Raw genomic sequence first — 21563 nt, 5'->3', positions numbered from 1 at the left:
TGTGGCCTTATCCTGCTTCCTTTGAACACAATGGTGAAACTCATCACTAACTTCAATGATGCAGGAACAGGTGCCTGAGAGACTGATCCTGAAAGGCACTGAGCCAGCACAGTTTCAAAATTCTCACACTCCCAACCTCTGAGCAGCTCAAAAAGCAGAGATTTAAAATTCCTCTGCTCTCTAAAGTCTCGGACAATATTCAGTCCTGGATCAGTGACAGGTTTAAGATGTGATCCGGTGTCTTTTGTCATAATCCGCTAGGGCTAGAGTTACCTGCTACGTCTCATAAGAGAGCTGTGTGATTGCATGATCTCTGGAAGATCCCAAGATACTGGCTCTCAAAACTGCAACAGCCTGATATACAGAAAAGGTATGTTCCTAGAGGTTTAAAAAATATGTTTACCAAGTCTGTCACTCTGAGCTCTGTACAGCTTTTAAAGCCATGGTTCAGCACAGCATTCCCATTCAGCAAAGCCCTTAAGCATATGCTTAACTTTGAAGACATATTTAAATCCCATTTTGTTCATTGAGACTTAAGCACGTGTGTATAGGGAAGCACCTGCCTAAATGCACTGCTGAAGCAGGCCCTCACACAGCCTGCTTTATTGGCGGGGGTTATAGCAGATATTAGCTATACAAAAATATTTCTAAAGTATCATTGTTCTAAAATGTGACACAAGCAAAACACATGAGGTGTTTGTTAGAGTAAATGTTTTAGGTGCACCTGTTTGGAGTGACCTGTGCAACTTATTCATGGCTTAGTCATTTACAAGTAATGCAGTCATCCCAAGCTTACAGCTCTAAAATCTGCTTACTGGTGCCACATCATCATGTATTCTCTCCATATTAATCATGGTGTCTCTGATCCTGCAAAAACTTGGGCATGTGAGTAACTTTATGTATGGGAATAGTCCTACTGTCTTTGATGGTGCTACCCATGTGGGTAAAGTTACCAGTGTGCATAAATGTTAATTCCATGGTATGTCAGTTGTGATATATACTCTGCTAGTGCCCTCAGCAAAGAGATAACAGGCCACCATGTAGGATGATACTCCATGTCTGGCATCATGAAAGCAGATGTGATAACCTGGAAATTGCTGAGCTGACAGATACAGCCAGGTAAAAATACTCTAGGTCCTCTATCTGCAGAGTGCTGCCATCCGGAGGAGACTTGTGCTGGCACCTGCTTCATGAGGCCACCTGCTCCTCTGCTAGCTGTGGCACTGGAGGGCTTCCTGGCTCCAGAGCATAAGCCTCGGAGGAAAGATGGTGCCAGAAGTGTACAAAAACAATGCCAGTGGAGAAACCTTTGGATGGGAACAGGTAAGAGGGCATGATGGGGAGAGTGAAGAGGGGAAGACACATAGGAGTGAGAGGTGAATTGCCTCACTTCAAAGAAAATTATTTTGGCTGTGGGAAAAGAGGACAAGGGGCCTGCTCCACAACCATGACAATTAACCCTATTTGGGAGGTAGAGGACCCAAAACCCAATCCTATCCTGAACACGGTGCTCTTGCCATAAGGTGTGGAGCCTTCCCTGACAGAAATCTCTTGGGGGGAAAATGACGAAAGGGTTTGCAGAAAAAGAGGTATAGTGTTGAGCTGGCCGTTATGGCAGAAATAGCATTTAAAACAATTGCCCTGAAGCACAAGGAGTGCTTTTGACAGGGCATATTGCCCAAAGCCTGATTGCTATCTTTAAAAGCATTCTTAAAATGTTTCAAGACATGACCCAGTAGGTAAAATTAAGAGCTATTTAAGTGCACAAATTAGTAAGAAAATATTCTTATTGTCCACTCTTTTTATTAGTGATTTTAGTGCTGTGGACAGCCTCAGAGACTGAAGTCTTCTCTGAACAAAGCAATTATATATAGTATGGGCAAGTGGAGGTGCAAGCTTCATGTTGCCTAGCCAACATGTCTCAACCCTGAGTGACTGCCTCTAGGAATAAGAGGGTGTTTACTCTCCATGAGACTATTCATCTTTGGCCTGTCTCACTGCCAGACAGTGTCGATTGTGGTGGTCTTTCTGGCAATGTGGACGAGGAACTTGACTAAAACCTTGTACCCTTTTCATAGAGGTTAATCAGGTTATTAGATAACACAGGCCTGCCTTCCCTGATAAGCTTTGATCACTACCAACTGGGGCTGGATTCAAAGCACTAATCTAGAGGTGAAAACCTTACCCGTCCCTGGAGACCTCCGGTGACAAGGATTCTGACCAGTTGGTCAATCTAGTCTCATACAGGTGAAGAATGTGCTGTGGGTATATTATTGAGAACTGCAGAGCATGCAATAGAGAGGTGAATGGAAGGAGACAGGAAGACACCCCTGCCCAAAGACATACACACACGAAGTACAAGGTTGAAGCTATTTTGTTAGGATAACGCCAGCCCTGAGGTCCCGTTCCCCATAGGCCTCTTCCCCAGGCCCCACCCTTGCTCCGCCTCTTCCTGCCCCTACTCCGCCCCCTCTCCCAAGTCCTCCCTACCTGCCAGGCACTTGCTTCTTTCTGTCCCCCTTCCCTGAGTGCCTCAGCCCTGGGGCCTGCCAAACAGCTGATCCACAGCCAGCCTGGGGGCCACAGGAACCACAGTGGCTGGTGGGTACTGAGCACCCCTTATGTTTTTTGAGGGGTGTTTGAGCCCCGGAACACCTACAGAGTCGGCGCCTATGCTCCTGGGAGTGAGATATGGATGCACACTGTAGACTTCACCTTCCAGGTCTTATCAGTCTGGTACCTTGCACCAGCACCAAAATTCACTGGAAAAACGTGACAAGAAAAAGACAACATTGCACTGAACTTTTTTAAAACTCAGTAAAGTTTAAAGCTCAGTAAAGATCAGTAAAGTTTTATATCCAATTCCGCTTTCTGGATGAATGAAGGTTTTTTTGTTCTATTTATATTTTGTGTGAACCTGCTCATCCATCCTTACCTGTATTTCTGGGCACCTTGGCCTTTATAGTAAAACACAACATTGGATTCATTTTTTAATGGCCCTCCAACCAAGCATTGCAAATAAGAACCTGCCGTGTGTTAAGCAAACAGGGAGAATGAAGCCCCTGGATTTATGTAGAACTCTTAATGGTTATGATTAAAGCACAGGGCAAAGTATGAATCATGAGGGACTGTTGGTAGAATTTGAATGATATGTGGTGGGCAATTGACTAGCATTGGGAATCCTTATGTTATATAATGGGCAATATATGACTAGTTTGTTTGGAGAACTTCCTTGCCCCTTGGCTCTCAAGGCTTTGCATTGTAGTGACCTTCCTTGCCCAAAGAGAGCTGGATAGACTTTTCATGCAATTTCTCATTGTGTCTCTGCCATGGCCTGAGGTGGTTGCTGCAGAATAACGATGGGATGGGAATCACTTCCTTCCCCTTGCCAGTAAATGTGTATACTGCATTTGAAATCAGAAGGAAGGAATATGAGGAATCTGGGATCTAGAACTTCCAAGATAAAATGCACACAAACTTCATAACCCTCACCTACGTGTTCCCCTTGAGGGTTGGTGTTTTTGCATCTCACTGATTGTGTGACTGTCCCATGGTACCAAAGTGGGCTGCTACTGGTCCAAATATTTTCTGGGACAAACCTCACATATGAATTCATACAGGAACTTCATGATAGCATTGGATTAGTTATTGATATTAACTAAAAGAGAGCTTGCTTTGGGAGGAATGGTTAAAAGTCATTAGAAGAAATTGATGTGGCTAAGAAACAATTTTATTTCAGCTAAACCTATCAAGGCAGTCCGCAAATATGGAATCAGTCCCCTTGAGAAAAGCCTGTGGGAAAACATCAATTATGTTGTTTAAAAACCAAAAACAAGAGGAAATGCCAAAACATCTGAGGTGATAAGAATGACCTTAACAAATCCTGAGGAAAGCTTGAGTGTTATTTGTGTTTCTCCGAGTGTGAGAAACCAAGAGGCACATGCTAGTGGGATAGATGGTTCTCACGTGTGATACCAATGTGGAGTAAGCTAGGGCTTCACATAATTAGCCCTTGCCGTGCCTTCCCCACCTTCCCCTGATGAAGGAAAACAACTTCAGCTGGTTCTTCTAAGATCAAAGGGAACCCAAGACTGGTTTCCAAACAATGCACTCAGTATTTGGGAGTGTTGTCACCAAATCAGGGACACCATGGGATAAGTCCACAGAAAGGGCAATAGAAAATATAAATGGAAAAGGTTCAAAGCCATGCAAAATTTTTCCAGAGGGTGGGATGGATGGGAAAATGGGAATTCTGACCATTTGCACAGGTCAGTCCCTGTTAAGAACTAATTTCCAGTCTCAGGTAAGGTAACAACTTAACAGCACACAAAAGTAGAAGGAAGCTCTGAAATGTGTGGCATGAAATAATGTAGCATCACCTAACATCTGGTAAAGATTTTTTTAAATAGCCTTATCTGCATGATTCTGTGTTTCTGCCGTGAGTAATTTTATGGCAATAATAGTGAGTTCTGAGTTTATGTAGGAGAACAGATGGCTGCAGACTGGGGCTTTCTGGAAAGGAATCTAAAGGGCCTTGAAATATGCTGATAGGAAAATGCTGAGCGACCTGTTCCAATTATTGGGCTTAGATATCAGCATTTGTCTGCAGATCCCAGATTGTTTGGAACACATGAGAGATACTGCCCTGAGAGCTGTTGTTATGGCTATTAATGCCATTGAATACTCAAGGGATGAGAGATGGGAACGTCAGCAGGTTCTAAGATTTAGCTTAGCTCTAGCATGCAGAAGTTACAATGCTTCTCTAAACCATGGAAACAATAGGTGTCTCCTACCATCTAGACCCACAAGCACCACCTTCTCCCTCTCCCGTAAAAAGTTGGGAGAACCCTTCTTCCCATGCCATCAGCAAGGTCTGGGCAAATCTTTTTCCTTCCAATCCAGGGCTTGGACCCTTCTTAAAGTCGGAACAAACCTTCCTATTTCTCCCTCTCCAGCTAGGTGTGACTCTTCTTCTTGCCCATGGAATCTGTCCCAAGGTGCTTGGTATAAAAAAGATTCTTTGAGAAAACATGCCCAGAAGTAAGAAAATACGGGAGTTATTTACTCCACTATGAATCAGATTTATACTCCTGCAGCAAACTAAAATCAGTCAGTAAGGCAGACACCATGGTGATGGGCACCAGTATAAAAACCTGGAGAGATAGCTAGCTAGAGTAACTTTAAGGGAATTGCAAGCAGGTCAGTGATGGCATGTGCTGAATGGTACTGGGACTGCTGAATGAATGGCAAGCTGCACTTTGCTTAAGTAGATGGATTCTGAGTTTTTATTTGCCATTCAACACACTTTAGAGCAGTGGGAGTCAAGAGGCGGACTGCCTGCCACATCCTGACTACCAGATGTTTTTGACCAGACTGCGAAACTCTGGGGGGAGCCATGGGCAATCAGTGCAGGAGGTGCTAGTGCGGGTAGAGGAGTGACTGGCCACATGCTGGAGGCTTGGGGGAGCTGGGGCTGTGGGATAAGGTGGAGGAGCCTGACACCAATACTGTGCCCCTCACCTACTGCTGCCACCACCACAGGCCACCACTGGTGCCTGTGACTGAGGGGCAGCATCAGCAAAGGCGCCTGACTGCCTGCTCCACAGGGGCCACAGCGCACTCAAGAGGCCAGAAGGTGCATCTGTAGCTCAGTCCCACCTGCAGTTTAGCCTAACTGTGGCAACAGTGCTTTGTGTGCCCCTGGTCAAAGATGGTCACAGCAGGGGCACCATCTAGGGAGGGCAGAGGGGCACCTTCTCCCTGGGTTTTCTGTCAGCCCTGCGCACCTGCCGAAGCTCACAGTGGGAGCAACGCCAACCTGAGTCCTGCCACACCCCGGACTGACAATGGGAGCCCCAGCTGCCTGGGGCTGACACAAAACTCAGGGCGGGGGATGACCCCCTACTCTTTCTAAATGGTGCACCTGCTCCCATGGGAGCCCCCCTGGGATGACAGCTAGAGTCCTGCCAGACATGTGGGGCTGACAGCGGGAGCCCCGGCTCGCGTGCAGGGTTGACAGGCCGAACCCCACCACCTGCAGAGCTGACAGTGGGTGCCCTGCCGCCCCAGGGCTGACAGCCAAACAGCCTCTGGAACCATGGTTAAAGTTGCTTCCCCCATCAACATTTGAAATGGCACCCCTGGGTCACGAACTCCACAAATAAAATGTCCACAATTCCACCTAAGCTGCCGAGGGGGGCATAGTTCCTGTCTGTCTTGGAGAAACTGCCTCTGATTGGCTGTGTTCTCCCTTGCTGCCAGTCAGGGTTGCTGCAGGAATCAGGCAATGTTCTCTACCCCTGCTGCCCCTCAGGAGTCAGGAAGGAGAAGAAAGAGTTCAGTGTCTTGGGGCAGCTCTGCTCTTCCCTTCCCTCTACTCCTATGACAAGGGGAGGGCTCTTGTGCCTCTCCCCCTTCTCCTCTCCCTCCCTGCACCCCTTCTCCCTGCCTTGTGGGGGGGGGTAGGGGTGCAGAGCTCCAGAGCGAAGGTAGTCCTGCTTCCTGCACTTCTGACGTTTAATGGCACTGCGTTTAAACATGGCAGCAAAGCAAAAAAAGAAGTAAAAAAAGGAAAGGTGACACAAAAAATGGTTCATTTAAAGAAGAGTGGACTGACGCTTTATTTTGCCACAACATTCAAAAGATCGACCAGTATGTTTAATTTGTACAGAGACTGTGGCCATTGCTAAGTGGGAACATCAAACAGCAATACAAAATGAAGCACATGGAATTTGATCACAAATATCCACGGGGCTCCTGTTTAAGATCAGACAAGATCGCTTCATTAAAGAATGCATATTTTCAGAGCACAAATATTATTTCAAAGGCTACTTGTGGTTAGGAAAAGGCAATTGAAGCTTCATTGAGATGTGTGTGGGTAATGGCAAAACACAGGAAACCTTGTTCAGATGCAGATATTATTAAGCAGTATGGTTACTACAGCTGAAACCTTTTTTGCAGAAAAGAAAGACATTGTTGATGTTTTCATACAACTGCCAGTCTCAAACACAACAGCTATTAGGCACGCTGAGATGATGGTGCAAGACGTTTTCAAGCAGTTGTTGAGAAACAGAAAATGGGAAAATTTTCCCTGGCAGTGGATGAATCCTGTGATATCAGGGATACAATTCAGCTACTACGTATGCATGGATGGCAGGTATTGCAGGGCAGGGGAGGCTGAGCCCTGGTGGGCCCACAGCTGCGGTGGAAGGGCTCTGTGTTCCAGTGGCGGTGCAGGGCCTTGGGCAGAAGGGGCAGAGCTGGGGGCTAGCCTCTCAAAGCCTATCGTTCACCTGCCGCCCATGGCTGTATGCCTGTTTTTTTTGGTGGAGAGAAATTTGTGGAGGATTTGTTCTTCCTTATACTACATAACAATTGCACGACAAATGAGGATTTGTTTAATACTGTTCAAACTGTTTTGTCTAATGAAGGTTTTGACGTGACTCAGAGTGTGTCAATTACAACAGATGTTGCTTCTTCCATGATTGGTAATCACCAAGGGCTTGTGAAACACCTGCAAGGTCTGAACTCGAATTTGATTTCCTGTCCCTGTGTAATCTACCAAACCGCACTTTAGGATACTCATCGCTAAGCTTTGCACAATGTAATATCAATGGTGATTAAACTTGTCAACTTCCTTCAGTCCAAGTCATCACTGCAACACAGACAGTTCAAAAAAATTATTTCAGAAGTTTCTGCTGATTACGATGACCTGTTGGTTCATAATGACATCCTTTGGCTGAGCAGAGAACAAGTACTAAGAAGGCAGTGGGAAATTTGAGTTAATGTGGAAGAATATGTATATAACATTCCAGGGAAAAAGGCAGAAGAGCTACACATATTTCTGAGGGATGTCACAAGCATGAACAGCCTGGCCTTCCTTGTTGATTTAACAGGCCACTTAAATGATTTCAACTCAAAGCTACAGGGGTGAAATCACAATGTAGTGAATCTCCACAGTAGTGTCACTTCACTTCAGAACAAACTTAGTCTCTTCAAAAGTGATTTGGAAACTGGGAAGATGCTGCATTTCTTGATGCTGCTAAGCTGCCAGGACAATGCAGATGTGAATCTGATGTCATCATCTCTGGACAGGCTTCTTCAAAACTTGCTGCAGAGGTTCCAAGAATTTGAAGGTGTTAAAGACATCTCTCTGTTTGTAAGGAAACCATTCTGTTGGTAAGGAACCCAAGCAAATGGCACACGGTGTGATCAAGCAAAAGCATCCTTTCCAGATGTTGAAAAAGCAAAACTACAGCTGGAGCTTACTGATTTATAAGCAGATTAATTACTTAAGGTGCAATACACTGAAACTACACCTGAAACTTTCTGGAAAACCTGTGCTGGACTCCAAATATCCACACTTGAGGAAAGTGGCATTTAACATTTTGACTACGTTTGGCTCAACATACATGTGTGAGTTGGCATTCTCAACAATGAATAACATTAAATCACATAATTGCTTCATTCTGACTGATAATCAACAGTGCAATTGCCTGTCTTGCATTGACTGAACTCACTCCTAACTTCAAGGCCCTTGTCCAACAGAGGACCTGTCACTTTTCCCACTGATGGTGAGTAGAATAATTAATTATACATTATTCACCCATATTATAAAATTGTATTGCCATATAAAATTACATTTTCAGTAGTGACACTACAGTTTTAACAGATTTCACAGTAATTATTCATGATTCTTTTGCTTAATACACGTGTTGGTGGGTGTGTATTTGTTGTAGGAAAGACTTGAATCATAAAGATGAAGAGTTCATGTGCACTGTTAATTTCTTTCAAACTCTGATACTAATATTAAATAAACCACTAAAGGCTTGAAAGTTGCAAATATGTTTATCTATCAACTTATATACATATATGCCTACAATAATTTTATTTGACAAAACCTAAGTTAATACTCTTGGTAATCTCAAAACACATTCAAAACTTAAAACAATTGTCTGAAAGTGTTTTAATGCTAATATTTGCATCTATTTGACATTTTATCCATGTACTTTCTCAAAGTAATTTATTGCAACTTTATTGGAGGTTATTTTTAGGTTATACGGTGATTTGATTTGATTTTTCATTTAATGTACTAAAAATATAAGCAGTAGGCCCTGGTTATATTACTAATGCACAGCACTGTATGTGTTCATTGAACAGGGGCACTTACAGTGTGAAAAATGTTTCTCTGGAGTCTGGACCTTGACTTTACCGTGACCAAGAAATTTGGACCTTGATAAAAAATAATTGGCTACTCCTTTACTCCTCTACTGCTTTAGAGTAGGTTCATATGACCCAGGGATCTCTTGGTGTCAAGTGGAGTACAGAGATCCCCTGGGTCTGATTTCTACATAATAGTTCATCAAAGAGTGTCATGTAAGGTCTCTACTGAAAGCCTGTGTCACAGTGATCATCATAATCATTGTGAAATATATGTGTGGATGTTACGTAAGGAGATACGTTTATGTACTGATAATTATGCTCTTAAGAGCTGTGAGTTATCACCAGAAGGTAAACAAGTTTATTTCAAGCAGGAGATACTTATCTAGTTGTCTGGCTATATGTAGATTGAGTGTTGTATACTTCACAATAAATACCTATTTACAGTCTGAGAAAAATCATAAGCAAGTGAGAAAAATGCTAAAGATTGTGAAGTCTGCAGGGGAGAGTTTCAACAGGAAAAAACAAGCACCAGGGGTTACATTGTTTACAAGACTTGAATTATATCTGAGGGTGCAGAGATACACCGGGATACCCTTTACCTAAGAAAAAGGCTGCCTGCTGGCTTGTCTTATGAATGTAGGATCATAGCTGGTCTGGCTGTTTAATGCTGGGAGAAACACTTGGGGTGAACTAATCTTTATGAGACAGGGGAATGTCTTGCTAGTTAAGTTTAGGCTCTAGAAAGGGTGTTATAATTTTATTTTATATATTATCTTTTGTTTCCATTTATTCTACTTTCTTCTGCTCAAATCTCCATTCTTTGTTAAAAAAACATTTACTTGTTTTCACTATAAACATATCTAAATGCTGTAAGTGGAGCTGAGCGGTCATCCTGAGATGTAACTGGTAAGTAAGGTGTACTCTTCCTTTGGGAATGGCGGATCTGTGAGTACTGCGAGTATCCAATGGGCCAGGGATTGAACACTCCAGGGGGATGATGGAGATCTCGGCGGTTGGAGTGAGCCCGTTGCTTACCAGAAGAGGGGTAGTGAAGCCTGGGCAGACTGAAAGGGGAGTGCTTATGTTTCTCATGGCTGGTGCAATTGGGGAGCTGACCCCAGGCAGGCACAGACAAGGCTTTGTCATGCTAAGGGCAAAGTGCCTCACAACCCTGGGTACTCCCAGGAAGCGTCACAGTTCAACTGTGAGAAAGGGATGAATTTGGAGGTGGTTCGTACATTTGGAGTATTCAGCCCAATCATAGCCAGAAATATGTAAAGATTTCTCCCTCTACCTCTTCATTTCTTTCTCCTTCTGCTATTATTTATCATTTAACTCACTGAAATGGATGGATAATGGCCATCACAGCCACTGCAATTTTTCTAGCTGTCATGTAGTAGGTGGTGAAATGAAGGAGCACAATTATGGAGGGACTCTCACACATACTTGGGTTTTACATTGCAGTCAGGGAGAACAAGGACATTGCAGAGAAGACATAACTTTTTTGCCGTAAGCCATCGTTACACCCCTCCAGTCTTTGGGACTGCTTGGGGCCATTTCATCCCTGGCATTACTTAGTGCAGCTTCAGGTCTGCTCTAAATTACAATTGACTGCAAGAACCCAAGGGGTTGTTCTGCTGCTGGGATTGCCAAAGTAACAGCTGTGCTTCAGGTTTGCTTTGACATCCCTGTTACTCTTCTCTGATGCAAGGGGCAAGGAGTGGATGAAGTAGGGCCACCGAGGCCAGCTCTACACTATGAGCGCATTCCCCTACATCAGGGGGATCCCCAGGTAGCTGTTGAAGATGATTTAAAGATGCTTTGGTCTTAGAGAGGTGCAAAGCCTATTGGAGGACAGGCAGGTGGGTAGGCAGGCAGATGGGGGGTGTGGGGAATGAGGATTCTGGATCAGGCCCCTACTCTTTTTAGTGCCAGAAGCCAAGCTGAGGCATTGTCACCCAAAGTGTCGGAAGGGGTGGTGCTGGAACAAACTGATAAATTAGAGAGCGGAATGTCACTGGGAACGGATGGTCCAGACTGAAGGGTTCAGAAGGAACTTCAGAAGTGCCTCAACAGCTCACAAAAATAGCCAATCTCTGATTCAAACCAACCGATCTACTGGAGAACTGGAGGGAAGAAATGATTCTTCTGTTTTTTAAAAAAGGCACTAGGAATACAGACTAGCGAGCCAGGGCCTAGACCAGAACCAGGATATTGGTGGAAGCAACAATTAAATACAGAGTTATAAAACACCTGGGTGAACATGGTTTGTGGCCTGAGGAGACTCCCATTCAGTTCAGTGGACACTGGATCAGGTTCATAACAGGGAAAGATCAGCACAGCTTCTGTAAAGATAAATTGTGACTCTTCAATCTACTCAAATTGTTCAAACATGTCAGTAAAATAGTAGAGAAAGGAGAACTGGGGGAAACAATGTATTTGGTTTTTCAAAAAGCCTTCAGCAAAGACCTTCCCAAGAGATTATTAAGAAAAAACAAGTAGTTACAGGCTGAGAGGGGAAGTTCTTTTATGGATCAGAAACTAAATGATAGAAAATAAAGAGCAGGAACAGTTTTGTCAGTTTTCAACATGGAAAGAGATTAACAGTGGGGTGCCCCAAAGATCCCTGGTAAGAGCAATGATATTTTATTAGTGATCTGGACAAGGGGATGAACAGTGAGGTGGTCAAATATGGAAATGACACAAAATTTTCTTTCTTAACTAGGGTTTTGTACTGCCATCTATCACTGTAGTATCTGAGCACCTTCCATGTAAAATCAATAGTGATAGCTAAGTCCTAGTGAGGTCTCTTGCACTTCTTCCTTTCCAGGGTCAAAATTGTGTTTCTGATGGAGTTTGCTTTTTTTAGATTTTACTTACTTTTTTTAAGGTTGATATGTTTCAGGGTAACTTTTTTTGTTTTGCTTGGTTGGGATTTTTGGGGTAGAAGTGGGTATCAATACTGTGAGCGACACATATGGTGGAAAGACTTTCTAGGAGAGGAAGGTCTTCACCTGCTCTCCTCTGGAAAATTGTTTTGTACCCAGCTCTCCTTGACAGAAAATGCTTTGTCCCCAGCTGTCGTGCACATTGTCCTAAGCTTTGAGATCTGCATTGTCCCAGAGGAACGCAGCTGTAGTGGCAGTTCATAAATTGAAATTTGGTCTTTAATGTTGCTGGGGTTTGTTTAGACTGGGAGCCAGTGGAGGGATGTGGGATAGACCTGATATGCTTACAGCAGCCTAAACCATGGCGAAGGCAGGCAGCAATATTCTATACCAGCTAGAGTCTGTGTACTGTTTAGGTTAGTCTAGGCCAGGGAAGACTGTGAGGAACTCCAGAGGAATCTAATAAAACTAGCAAAAAGAAAAGGAGTACTTGTGGCACCTTAGAGACTAACAAATTTATTAGAGCATAAGCTTTCGTGAGCTACAGCTCACTTCATCGGATGCATCCGATGAAGTGAGCTGTAGCTCACGAAAGCTTATGCTCTAATAAATTTGTTAGTCTCTAAGGTGCCACAAGTACTCCTTTTCTTTTTGCGAATACAGACTAACACGGCTGCTACTCTGAAACCTGTAATAAAACTAGGTGATTCAAGAGCATAGTGGCAGATGAAATTCATTGTAGACAAATGCAAGATAATGACTGTTGGGAGGAATAGTTTAGAGTAGTGGCTCTCAACCTTTCCAGACTACTGTGCCCCTTTCAGGAGTCTGATTTGTCTTGCGTACTCCCAAGTTTCACCTCACTTAAAAACTACTTGCTTACAAAATCAGACATAAAAATACAAAAGTGTCACAGCGACTATTACTGAAAAATTGCTCACTTTCTCATTTTTACCATAGAATTATAAAATAAATCAATTGGAATACAAAAACTGTACTTACATTTCAGTGTACAGTATATAGAGCAGTATAAACAAGTCATTGTCGGTATGAAATTTTAGTTTGTATTGACTTTGCTAGTGCTTTTTATGTAGCCTGTTGCAAAACTAGGCAAATATCTAGATGAGCTGATGTACCCCCTGGAAGACCTCTGCGTACCTCAAGGGGTACACATACCCCTGGTTGAGAACCACTGGTTTGAAGTACTCATGCACTTCTGGGTTCTAAGTTAATTGTAGCTCATCATGAAAAAGATTTCATGGACATTACTGGGAACAGCTCCATGAAAATATATGCTACAGTTCAAACAGAAGTCATGGGTTTGATGCAGAAATTAATGGGTGACGGTCTTGGCCTGGTTAATACAGGAGGTCAGATTATGTCTTAACATCTATGAAGTTATGAACATCTACTCATTGTGCACCAGTAGTCTAAAAAGCAAACTATGGTGTGGGAACTTTCAAAGAGCCAGTTTTAGTGTAGTACGTACAGTTAGAGAAGAAGTGAGACCAGTAACTATATCCCAGGTAGAGAGGGTGTGTTGGGGGATCTTTCAGAGCCCAAGCCTGCTCCCATTGACTTCTACGATACAGGATTTAGCCCTCTATGACTGAATGTTCAACTCACTTTTTGCTTAGTTGTCCATTTCCTGAAAATTGGAGAAGAACCATGGATGAGTCCTGACGGGTTAAAACTGGGGGAAGAAATTGAGCTGAAGAATGATAGCTCTAGAAAGGGGTTGGCTGATACACACCATTAGCAAATTGTAAAAAAATGAATAAACATAAACACATACAGAGAAAGGTGTGCTGCAACATTGTGGAGAATGTTTCTTGACACCAGAATAATATGCTACACAGAGAATACCCTATGATTACACTACCAACACAACAATGCATTGTGGGGTTTCATTTTAGATTTCTTTCAAGTGAATTTGAATGTTCAAGTTTGTTCACTCACTGCCTACAGGATTTTTTCTTTTCTTTTGATTTTTTTTAAAGATAGAAACAAACAAAGTCCTCTAAAGATGGAAACAACAGAACCAAGGGATGATGTTTGGGAATCTAATGTGAGTGGAGAACAAGCAGTAGTATATACACAGTGACTAGTTTCACCTCTCCAAAGGCAATCAGGCAGAATTTGGTTGGTCAGAATCCTGTAGCACCATGTAGCACCCCTGTCCTTTACTGGATTAAATCAGTCTGGCTCAAATGCTTAGATTCTGTCACCCTCTAGTGGATGGAGGTTTACAGAGAGGATAAAACTCTGATCCCTGGTCTACGCTACAAACTGAACCATGCAGTTATACCAACCTAACTCCCAGTGTAGACAGTGCTATGTCGATGGGAGGGCTCCAACAGTTCTAGCTCACTTCAGATACTTTCTCCTCCCCTGAAAGGACAGTATGATAGAGTGTGAGTAGCCTAAGGCTGACTCACCACTCTGTGCACTTGGCAGGTGTCTCCATGTGGGCCAAACTGAGGAGATAATTGGATAAGGACTGGAGGGTTAGCCAATTAACAAGGTGATTTAGTGCCTCAGCTGAGGATAATTAAAAGAGAGATAAGACGAGGGAGAACAAAAGGCTAGAAGGAAGGTCCAGAGAAGCCCAGGATCTCAGGGAGGTGAGATCTCTTCCCTGCACTGCCTTATGCTTAGGGAGAAGGTAAAAGCCTTATGGGGAATTGGGGGGGAGACAAGGACTTCTATATCATGCTGGAAATAAAGCACTGGGTGTTGAACTTGCTGTGGGAGTGTATGAGGGCTGTTTGCAGAGAGGAATCCAGCGTGAGGGAGGAGGCCTGCCCTGTGAAAGACAATTCTTACTTTCTTTGATACCATCTACAGGAGAGTAAAGTAAGAGAAGAGTCTCATTCCTTCTAGAAAGAAAAGGAGTACTTGTGGCATCTTCGAGACGAACAAATTTATTTGAGCATAAGCTTTCGTGAGCTACAGCTCACTAGCTCACGAAAGCTTATGCTCAAATAAATTTGTTCGTCTCTAAGGTGCCACAAGTACTCCTTTTCTTTTTGCGAATACAGATTAACATGGCTGCTACTCTGAAACCATTCCTTCTAAAACTTTCTCTAGCTAAAGGGACCAGGAGATGCCGTTAAAATTATTCTATACTTCCTATTTCAAATGCTTTAACTGTTTCCCCGCTTCTTTTCTGAATCTCTAATAAAAGGTTAAAAGGTCCTCTGATGGTGTGTTGGCCATGGTACTAAGCAGGCTAAGGAGTTTGTATAGAAAATCCTGAACTTTGTGTAGCACAGCTTAATGTTGGACTGTGGCTGGGTTATGTTAACACCTTTGGTTCATTTGCTCCATCTAAATTAATACATTGAGACCCACTGTTTAGGAAACACTAACTGAGCCTGGCCTGGACACCTGTAAGCTCCTATATGTTTGAATAAAGACCAGACTGGAGAAAACAACCCAGGCACTAGGCCAGACAAGCCCTGACTTTCAGTTGGACTGCCCCAGGGACCCAACCAAAAAACACTGTTGCTCATTTTGAACTGTAATTGTTTAAGCCTCTGTTCCTAGGATATCTGCAGACTTTCCCTTTCCTGCCAGCCCTTATAAAATGCCCCTTTTCCTTAGCCATGTGTCTGGGTGGTTATGGGGACCCACCAAGGCAGCACCTACAAGGTCTAGCTGCTGAAGCACCTACAGTGCTTGCCTCCAGGTCGCAGTACACTTGGCACATTACTGGCAGCTTAGGGATTTGGTACACTGAGCAGTCTCTTTAATTACAGCCTGTATAGTTCAGGGTCAGGGAGTGTTGAATTGCTGAAGAGCTAAATCAAGTAATATGTGTAGGAGGTGTATGTTTGGGCGTCCAGTATACACTCCATGCTACAAATAAGACACTCTGTTATAATGCCTCTCTCTGCCTATCAGACACACCATCTGTAACAGAGATCTTTCTGCTCAGCGTGGTGATAAGAGCACTTTTTAACACCAAAGCTGCTGGGTTCCCACGGCTGCTGCTGGTGTCACAAGGGCAGTGAGTGTTCAAACAATAGCAGAGGAATAAAGAATAGCCCCTCTAATCAATATCCTGCCTAGACGCTGAATCAGATGGCAGCTTGGGCCTCTCTAAAACTTTGGCATTGTTGCTGGGTGTTGATGCTAATTTTTATCTTGAAGGCACACAGGAGCTGCTGTTTCTGCCTGGTCTCCTGCTTCTGCTATCTCTGTCCCTGCTCTAGCATCTACCAGTGAGGGATAGCGATGGCTTGTTAGTCAAGGCTTTGAACTGAGTGCAATTCGTTCCAGTTATAGCAAACTGGAACTGGTCTAAGCAGGATTCCCCAGCTACCACATACTTAGCACCCTCTTCTTTTCTTTCATATGCCCCCATGGAGGGAGAAACTGGGTCCTACACACCCGTATTTCCATGCACGCTGCTATGAAAGCAACTAGTCCCAAAATGGCCAGAGAGGAATGCAGACATGGAATTCCCCTGGATTTCTCTATGGATGTGACTTTGGAGCCCCAACAGGGCAGTAGAGCCACTTGGTTCCCAACAGCCACTTGGAGAAATGACAAACAAAACTGCCTTAAATTAACTGAACACAATGCTTTGGCCCTGCTGTTGGAGACTGGCTGAGCTTCACTCAACATAGCAACCAAAGCGGGGTGGGCCAAGGAGGCTTGACACACCACCTTCTATTATCTCTGATTCTGGGGCCAGACAAGGACTAGTTCAGACCCCAATGTATGTTAGAGTAGCCTCAGGGCTGTTGTTGCCTGTGCCTGACTGCTCATGATCCCAGGAGACCATTCTGGCAGCTTGGGACAGCCAGAGTGCAGCTGTGCTCTGGCCAGACACTCTTTTCCTCTCAGCCACAACTGTACAGGAGAAATGGCACAGAGCCACCCAGGGAGTCTCCCTACCCTTGAAGAATCTCCGGGTAGCTGGTTTATCCATCTTTATGGCCCTTTTACTCTGCCTGAGTGCTGCAAAAAGGCTGTAGCAGAGGGGAGACTCTAGCCCTGAGTGCGCAGCCAGCAGCAGCAACTCCTGGAGTTGGAAATGGGAACTGAGATGGATTAAGGCTGGGTACTGGGGTATAAGAACTGACCTAACCTTTAGCTCAACCTCAGCTTCTTTGAGGTTCAGACAAGTTAGGTTAACTTTGTAAATGTTTGCAGGGGAGGGGGGAAATCCCAGACTGAGGAACTTTCTGGTCTGTCAGGACTGCAAGCAGATGTACTCTAAGAGAGGCTGTGCTTGTGGTGTTTCTGTTCCAGACAAAAGTAGGACGTAGTAGGATTCTTGCAAAGCAGCCTGATCTCCTGAGGCTGCTAGTCGGGTTCCCAGGGTGAAGATACACCTCTACCCCGATATTACACGACCCATATATAACGCAAATTCGGATATAACACGGTAAAGCAGCACTCTGGGGGGGCGGGGCTGCACACTCCAACGGATCAGCGTGTCTGACTCCGACACGCTGCTCTGAGAGGCGTGTTAAGGGTGCCGGGCTGGGGCCGAGGGGTTAGATAAGGGGCAGAGGGTCTCAGGGGGGCGGTCAGGGGACAGGGAGCAGGAGGGGTTGGATGGTTCGGAGGTTCTGGGGGCAGGGCAGTCAGGGAACAGGGGTGTTGGATAGGGCGTGGGAGTCCCTGGGGCCTGTTAGGGGGCAGGGTTGTGGATGGGGGTTGGGACAGTCAGGGGACAGGGAACAGGGGGGTTGGGTAGGGGGTGGGGTTCTGGAGTGATTAGGGGCGGGGGAGTCTCTGGAGGGGGTAGTCAGGGGACAAGGAGCGGGGGGAGTTGGATGGGTCGGCGGTTCTGAGGGGTCAGTCAGGGGGCGGGAAGTGACTATTAATAACGGAAATGCTCGAGGCCAAAGCAAGTTTGATATAACACGGTTTCACCTATAATGCGGTAAGATTTTTTGGCTCCTGAGGAACACGTTATATCGGGGCAGAGGTGTATGTTCATAGGAGCTTTTGAAATCTGGCCACTTATCCATATCCCACCAAAGCTCCAAATCTTTGGGGTTCCCACAGAGCTGGGGTAGGTGGTACACAGACAGGTCTTAGACAAACCCTAAGCTATGGCTACTCAGACACTATGGTGGTGGACAGTGTAAAACTATAGATGAATAGGTTAGAAATCCACAGAGAACCCACAGGTTCTAGGCTCCCAATTTGACTCTGGTCCCCATTTAAGTCTTTTTCAGACAAATACCTTTGTGATGTGCTGTGTTATGATATCTGTCTGTCTACCCTCCTCCGCATTCAATAGTGTACCATTTTAACCCACAACAGAGCTTTCGATGTTCCAAACCCTGGGGCATGTCTCCACAGTGAATTAGTGCATGGCAAGCCAGGGAGTGCATCTACAGTGCACTAGCTTGCCATACAGTAACTTATTGTGTGGACCCTGCTTAGGGTGACCAGACAGCAACTGCGAAAAATCGGGACGGGGGTGGGGAGCCTATATAAGAAAAAGACCCAAAAATTGGGTCTATAAAATCGGAACATCTGGTCACCCTAACCAGAGGGCGCAGCACAGTGAAGGACCCAGAGGGCAGCTTGTGTATTGCTGCTTGAAAGCATAGGATGTTGAGCCTCATGCTGTGACTTTTGCTGTGCTGTAGCCAGATCTGCATGGTGGATTGCTAGGTGGCAAGTGCGGTCACTGTAGATTCACAACCTGGCTTGCTGTACAATATCTTGCTATGTAGGAAAATACCAAGCAACCAGCTTCTGTTAGATTACAAATTGCAGCATTACAAGTTGGCTGCGAAGTAGAACACACCCAGCTGAATGGGAGCGAGGCAGTGCAGTGGGGCTCAGTATGATAACAGGGAAACTAGTTCATGGTGAAGGTAGGAAAGATGGATGTGGTGGGGACCTTCAGGTGTGGAGAGGATGGCTAGCAGCAGGTCCGGCGTACCAGGATCACATCTGTGCAAGTGGGTGAGGACCACTCTGAGGGGCCATCTTCTGAAGAAAGACTTAGAAAACCAATTGAGGAAGTGTGAGGAAACCTCCCTGCTACATAAATCTTCTTTTCAAAATACTGCATCAAACTTTCCCAAGTTGTATGGCCATGCAGCTCTAATATCAAAAGACGGAATAATTAGTATGACAAAAGCTTATTTTGGGGAACGTCAAGCATATTGAGTCCATGCAAGCTGAGTTAACATTTCTGTGGTGGCTGAAATGGCTGAGCAATGAGCAGTGTCTTTGTACCCTTGTCTCAATAAAAAGCCCCTTTCATACAAGCATTGATGCAGGGGCAGTGAGGAGCTGGCTTGTACTTCCCCTACTCAGGGGCTGCTGGGGGTGAGCTCAACTGCTGGTGCAGGCTAGGGTAGTCCTGAGCAGTGCTGCAGGAACCTCTATGAGCTGTGGAAGGGGAGTAGAATCATTAGGAGGTAGGACCACCCCTGTCAAGCTGCCTTCACCCTGATCTTTCCACCTGCATCTGCCATGCCATGCACATCCTGGAATGCCCCCTGGGTTGGGGGATTCTGACGTTGTGTGTGTGGTTTTTTTAATAACAAAAAACCTAACCAACCACCCCCCAACCACAAAATAGGCCCCCTGCTTTTTTTTTAATAGGGATCCAGGAAAAATGGTTGAAGTTTTCAATATGTAACTTGGTAGGGCCACAATTGTTGTTTAGGACTAGTGCATTTGCTAGAGTTGAGAGGACAAATTAAAAGCATAGGCTTATGAAAAATTATTTCAGATCATGCTCTAATAGTATTTGCTAAGAATTTTAGCAGACCCTAAAAAAAGTCTCTCTTATGACATAACTGCACGTGCCCCTGCCTAGCTCCATCAGGGGACTTCAGCAGGGAGAGGGACTGCAGCTCTCAGGTGTTTGCTAAAAGAATTTTGTGTGATAAGAGATTGTAAAGGTCTGTGTGTATCACACACACACACACACCCAGGGTGTAAAATCTGCAGAGTATGAGGCTTTGAGAGAAGTTACCAGCAAAGTGGGAAGTGTCTTTCAAATGTAAGAAACCAGATTTTATTGAAAAGGAAATGCAAATATATGATAAGATGCATGCCCCTTTAAATCTTGAGCTTAACTTTGATAATAATGGGATTTCTGCCTTGCTATAAGTGCTGGATGCTGCAGGATAGAATCTGACTGAAACTCCACCCTTCAAAAGCCTTAGGACATGCCAGAGCAGAGATCATATTAACTCTTTTGCATTGGATAGGGATGGGGGGAGACTGTTCTCCGCCTCACATGACTTCTGGTTCCCATGCCCACACTTTCTCTCCCAGGAGTCTGGAGGAGTCAGGACAAGATCTGAGACTTCTGCCCCTGCGCTTGTACAAGTAGGATAATTGTGATGTGGGTTTGTTTGTCTACCCATGGATTGTGAGGAAGCCACTCCTGCCCCAAGGCAACAATTCAATGGCCTTGTTTACAAGGACTGAAAAAGAGGAAGTATTGGTGTCTGGGAGGCTGTTTGGCCGCTGATGGACGGAACATGCAACCTAGAGAAGGGACATCTCTCTTTCTTCTAGTAAGTTCAGCGCTAGAGCTAGAAGTCCTCTCTTCATTCGCAAAACTGGTAAAATATGGGTAGCAGCAGTGCAAATTTCCTGGTACTGTGAGGCCAGAGTGCCTCCATCCTGAGCAGGAGGGACTCTGTCTGCAGGTGAGTGTGTCACTCTGCATTCCCGTCCCATTCAGTCCCTGGTCTCTCTGCTGAGACTGCTAACAAGAGCTCAATTGGTGCCAGCTGTGATGGGACTGTTTGATGTGGACCCCTGCCCCCTAGGAATTTAACTGAGAACATCAGCTCATTTCACAGAAACCATGGGCAGGGGCTTGGATTGGATTCTAACCAGCTAGTGGAGGACCCTGTCCGGGCTGGGGTTTGCATCCTGCACATTGCCACATTCAAGCGCCAGCTGAGAAACCCTGAGGTCCATTGGCAGTAGCTCTGCTAGATGAACCAAATGGGAGTTTTCCCCTGGCTGAGCTAGCAGGAAGATCTGTGCTAAGCTGGTCTTTTTGTATATAATTAGATAAAACTGATCCCTGAGCTCACAGAAGGTAACTGTCCTGCTCTACTCGCTGGTGAGGGCCTCGGCTGCAGGAATGGGTTCAATTCTGGGAATGATGCGTTAGGAAAGATGTGGACAAATTAGAGAGATTCTAGAGGAAAGCAGCAAAAATGGTCTGGTTTTCTAAACCTTTTATCTATGTGGAGAGGTTTTTTAAAAAAAAAGTTAAAATATTTAGTGTTGAAAATAAGACCACAGGGGGACCTGATAACACTCCTAAAATATGTTAAGGGCTAAAAAGGAGCGTAATCAATTGTTCTCCATGTGCACTGAAGGTAGGACAAGAAACAAGGGGCTTGATATGCAGCATGGAAGATTTAGGTTAGATGTTAGGAAAAACTTTCTAACTACTGTATAATGGTAAAAAGAACAGGAGAGACTCAAGTCCTCCTGTTCTTTTTGCGGATACAGACTAACACGGCTGCTACTCTGAAACCTGTATAATGGTAG

At 44.7% G+C, this 21563-nt stretch overlaps 1 protein-coding gene across 5 annotated transcripts in view; it reads left to right on the top strand.

Moving 5' to 3' along the window:
• GJA8 (gap junction protein alpha 8) overlaps window positions 1-21563 on the top strand; it is a 59820-nt gene continuing 38257 nt past the window's right edge. For 2 of the 5 annotated variants that reach the window (XR_006279539.1, XM_043509820.1), the window contains exons 1-2: window positions 1-370; window positions 1150-1323. The gene's annotated coding sequence lies outside the window, so the exon portion shown is untranslated. Of the gene's footprint in view, window positions 371-1149; window positions 1324-3339; window positions 3426-7430; window positions 8774-15411; window positions 15436-21563 lie in introns of those variants that run through there. The other 3 variants (XR_006279544.1, XR_006279543.1, XR_006279540.1) reach the window with 3 other exon arrangements.

The sequence above is a fragment of the Dermochelys coriacea genome, chromosome 1, assembly GCF_009764565.3.
Source record: "Dermochelys coriacea isolate rDerCor1 chromosome 1, rDerCor1.pri.v4, whole genome shotgun sequence".
NCBI lineage: Eukaryota > Metazoa > Chordata > Testudines > Dermochelyidae > Dermochelys > Dermochelys coriacea.
This window is presented reverse-complemented; position numbering and strand designations above follow the sequence as displayed.